The sequence below is a fragment of the Pseudophryne corroboree genome, chromosome 4 (genome assembly GCF_028390025.1).
Source record: "Pseudophryne corroboree isolate aPseCor3 chromosome 4, aPseCor3.hap2, whole genome shotgun sequence".
In the NCBI taxonomy this organism is placed as follows: Eukaryota; Metazoa; Chordata; class Amphibia; order Anura; family Myobatrachidae; genus Pseudophryne; species Pseudophryne corroboree.
Window position 1 is genome coordinate 165,748,088 of NC_086447.1, and position 4,866 is coordinate 165,752,953.

The following is a 4,866-nucleotide window of genomic DNA, read 5'->3' on the forward strand; positions in this document are numbered from 1 at the left end:
GCATATTCCCTGTGGGGCCGCAGCAACTTATTCATAGCTCCCTGGAAGGTTGCTGGGGCACCATGTAAACCAAATGGGAGCATTTTATATTGGAATAAGCCTTCTGGGGTAGAGAAGTCTGTTTTTGCCTTAGCAGCTTCTGTTAACGGGATCTGCCAATAACCTTTTGTCAAATCAAGTGTAGTAAGATATTGACTATTGGCTAAATTTTCTACCAACTCATCAACCCGGAGCATAGGGTAAGAATCAAACCGGGACACTTGATTTAGTTTATGGAAGTCATTGCAGAACCGTAAGGCACCTGAAGGGTTCGGTATTAGGACAATTGGATTATTCCACTCACTGGTGGATTCCTCAATAACCCCTAGGCGTAACATCTCTTCCACTTCCTGATTTACCACTGCCCGCTTCGCTTCGGGTATGCGATAGGGCCACTGTTTAATGACCACCACGGGTGGAGTCACAACATCATGTTGGATGATCTATGTCTTTCCCGGAATGGCAGAAAACACATCTTGGTAGCGTTTCAGCAAGTTCACCACTTCCCATTTCTGTTCAGGAGTAAGTGAGACTTCAATGGGTACCTGGCATTCTGAAATCTTTTTATCTACCAAAGTGGGCCGATTGGCAATTTCCTTTCAGGGTTTTAACAGGTTTACATGTTAGACTTGTACCTCCCTCCTTCTACCCTCCTGTCGGACCCTGTAATTGACCGATCCCACTGCCTCGATGATCTCATAAGGGCCCGCCATTGTGCATACATCTTGCTTTCTGTGGTGGGCACCAGCACTAACACTTTGTCTCCCAGATTAAAGGACCAGTTGACTGAGGTGACGTCATACCTCTGTTTCTGACGTTGTTGGGCCCTTTCCGAGTGTTCATTCAGTAGTGGCGCAATCTGCCTTAGACGGCCGTATAACTGGGCCACAAACTTAATGATGTTAGGGTCCTGGCATGGTTGTTCTTCCCACCCTTCTTTTAAGAGATCTAGAATTCCTCTGGGCTGTCTCCCATAGAGGAGCTCAAAGGGGCTAAACCCTGTAGAGGATTGGGGTACCTCTCTGACTGCAAACATCAAATAAGGTAGGAGCAGATCCCAATCTCGTTTTACTTGTGACACTGCCCTCTTTATCATTTGCTTAAGGATTTTATTAAATCTTTCTACCAGGCCATCTGTCTGTGGGTGGTACACTGAGGTGGTAATCCTGTTTACGTTTAGCAACCGACATAAATCTTTCATGAGTTTAAGACCTCTTTCGGTATTCCTTGGCGGGTATACATGGTCAGTAGTTCTCTGGCAATAGTGGCAGATTTCATATAGTTTCTGGGTACCTGGTGGCATCATCAACTACCACCAATATGTAATGGTGCCCTCGAGCAGATTTTTCCACTGGCCCTATCAGATCCATACCAATCGGCTCAAAAGGTACGGAAATGATAGGGAGGGGTACCAGTGTGGAGCTCTAAACTCTGGCCGAAGGGCTGTCCTCTGGCAGACTGGGCATTCCTGACAATACCTCTTAACGGAAGCATAGATGCCGGGCCAAAAGAACCTTAACTGGATGCATTGGAGTGTTTGCTCCTCCCCTAGATGGCCACCCCACAAATGCATATGGGCAGCTTTTAACACCAACTGCTCCAGTTTTCAGGGAACCAAGAGCTGATCTACCTTTTTCCTTTTAAAGTAGCGACACTATATAGCAAATCTTTTTTCAAAACAAACTATGGTTCACCCTCTGATGGTAAAGCATCAACTACCCTGCCGTCAACTACTTTAACAGTCTCAAAGGCGTGTACCAAATTGCTGTCATCGTGTTGATCTCTCCCAAAGTCCTGCAGTGATATCTTCTCACCACTTGGGTTCCAATGGGCCTCGGACTCAGTCTCTTGGGGTAGTCTGGGACCGGCAGCTCTTTCCCGGATGCAAAACTTTAGTAGTCTCTGGTCTCTGGCTTCTAAGTTATTTTGGTGGTTGATGGTTTGTTGGTAGCATGCCAGGTAACCAGCTCCTGCAGCAATGAAAAGTCCCGGCCCAGGATCAGCAGATATGGGGGTCTGGAGGTCACCACTGCTACCACCTTTAACGACCGATGTTGAGTGGTCAGGGGTAAGTAGACACGTGGGCACTCCTCCACATCGCCATGGATGCACAACACCCTGACAGGAGGCATCCAGTGAACAAGCTCTCCTGAGCGAAACGTAAGTCACTTCCGGTTCTGGTGTTCCGAACTTCCGGTCGGCGGACCGCGGACACCGGCGTCTCCCTGCCAGGCTCACCCTTCTCCACGGACACTCAGGAGCGGCGTCCATTGACCTGAGGGGGTATTCTACCCCTCCACCGATTAGTGGGTCTCTGGGCTTTCCTGACTTTTCATCGTACCCAGTTTTCCCTGGGAATCTGTTTTTTTCCATTCACTGACAGTTTCATTAACCACTTGTGGACCACATGCATTTTTTTGATACATCCTTTTAACAAATTGACCAGCAATTGGGAGATATACATATACAGTAACCAGGGAAATATGTTTAACAATGGGAATATACTACATTTTCCAACAAGCCGCATCATTGTCCAGGATATACTATTAATTTGTTAATACCTACCAACTACCAATTTTATGGTTCCTAATAGGGTCATTCCTGAATTTTTTTTTATTTTTTTGGTCTCTTGTATATGCACAAAACTAGTGACTATGGCCCTCATTCCGAGTTGTTCGCTCGGTAAAAATCTTCGCATCGCAGCGATTTTCCGCTTAATGCGCATGCGCAATGTTCGCACTGCGACTGCGCCAAGTAAATTTGCTATGCACTTAGTAATTTTACTCACGGCTTTTTCATCGTTCTGGCGATCGTAATGTGATTGACAGGAAATGGGTGTTACTGGGCGGAAACAGGCCGTTTTATGGGCGTGTGGGAAAAAACGCTACCGTTTCCGGAAAAAACGCAGGAGTGGCCGGAGAAACGGAGGAGTGTCTGGGCGAACGCTGGGTGTGTTTGTGACGTCAAACCAGGAACGACAAGCAGTGAACTGATCGCAGATGCCGAGTAAGTCTGAAGCTACTCAGAAACTGCTACGAGGTGTGTAATCGCAATATTGCGATTACTTCGTTCGCAATTTTAAGATGCTAAGATTCACTCCCAGTAGGCGGCGGCTTAGCGTGAGCAACTCTGCTAAAATCGCCTTGCGAGCGAACAACTCGGAATGACCTCCTATATCCTTTATATATATTTTTTTGTTTTGATAGGGATTTTGGATCCACTGCGAATTTGAAATAGGTTTATTGTGTTGCGGACTGTTTTGAGTAGTTGTGGATTGCACGTGATTTATCACAGATTATCATCCAATTATTTTGGATGAAACACGTGATTCACTATAGATTACTACGTGAGTATTTTCCTATAAAGCAACATTTTTTAAATCATATGAAATTTCTGGAACACCCTCTCATTCTGTTTAAACAATTTGGGTGGCTCTGCAATGCAATATGTAAACAGAGCACCATTATGTTATAAAACAGGACAGTAGAAGTGTTTCCCTATCTTTCTCGGTATCAGTGTCGTTTCTCACCACCCTCTCATTTTTTCATTTGATGCCCAGGCAGATGATTAAAAAGCAGAAGTGGTGTGCAACAAAACCTGATCCCCCCTTTCCCCCCCCCCCTCTTTTTCTTTCTGATACTCTTTCTTTATATCTCCCTTTTTTTCTTCACACTTTACTATCATACAGGGTCGCACCATCATTCCTTCAGGACTTCTATAAACCTGGGGAGCCCCATCATACACCTCCAGATTATAGCCCCCTACTGTCTTGGTTTCTATAGGACTTCCAGCAATTATTAGATGTGATTTATCCACCCAAGGTCTACAATACGAAAGAGGCCTCACTTTATCAGATTTTCTTTGAAGCTAAGACCAAGTGGGCCATTTCAGTACCAGGTCTGGGAGACCATCAGAGAATACCAGGTATCACTGGTTTCTTGATTTGGGAGCATTTAACAATCCTACAAGAAACCTTTGGATTTCTACAAGAAACATTTGGGATTTCTCTCAGAGTCCACAATACAAGGTTCCTGGTGTCATCAGGAGTGATATATCTACCTGCGGTCAAACCATACTGAGTATGCCCAACCTCATCTGATCTTGGAAGCCAAGCACTGTGGGCCAGGTCAGTACCTGGTTGGGAGACCACCAGGGAATACCGGGTACTGCAGGTATTTTTATCCGAGCCAAGGACACAGGACCTAGAACCACACATTATTCCTTATCCATTTTTTGTAATCTATATCCAGTCAGGGATTAGGGTGGAGCCCGGTACACATCATATTGCAGATTTTTCTTCTTCCTGGTATATCCCTATTATAGGTTATACTGTCAAAAATTCAGGAAGAAGACATTATACATACATATATATATAATATATATTTTTCAATATTGGAGACACATACATATTTTCGTTCACAGAGCCATTATGCCACACTTAGATTACATCATGTGATGTTTAGTTGGATTGATAATGTTATCTTTAATTGTTAGTATTTCTTCTTTTTTTCTTTTTGCCTCATAGCCATTATTTTAAGAGGGTTGCAAATAAAAGTTATATTTTAAACAGAACACATTACATCATTTTCAATAAAAGTGTGCCCCAGAAGAGACACATAGTCTTTCTTTTTTCTCTTTGGCTCCGGTACTATATGGGAACCATTTTTTACAAATAGTTTACTGAACTATTTCTGGGAGCACCACCAACCCAGCGCCTAATACCAATTATTTGTTTTGTATACATGGCCAGATGTTGGTTTACACTAGAGCTATAGTTTTAATGATATTATCCTAAATATTAAACATTTAGATAGAGTGATCCTGTGC

General features: G+C 43.8%; 1 pseudogene; it reads left to right on the forward strand.

The window, feature by feature from the left end:
* Positions 1–4,096: 4,096 nt before the first annotated feature.
* On the forward strand, positions 4,097–4,214 carry LOC134912145 (5S ribosomal RNA; annotated as a pseudogene).
* Positions 4,215–4,866: the final 652 nt, after the last annotated feature.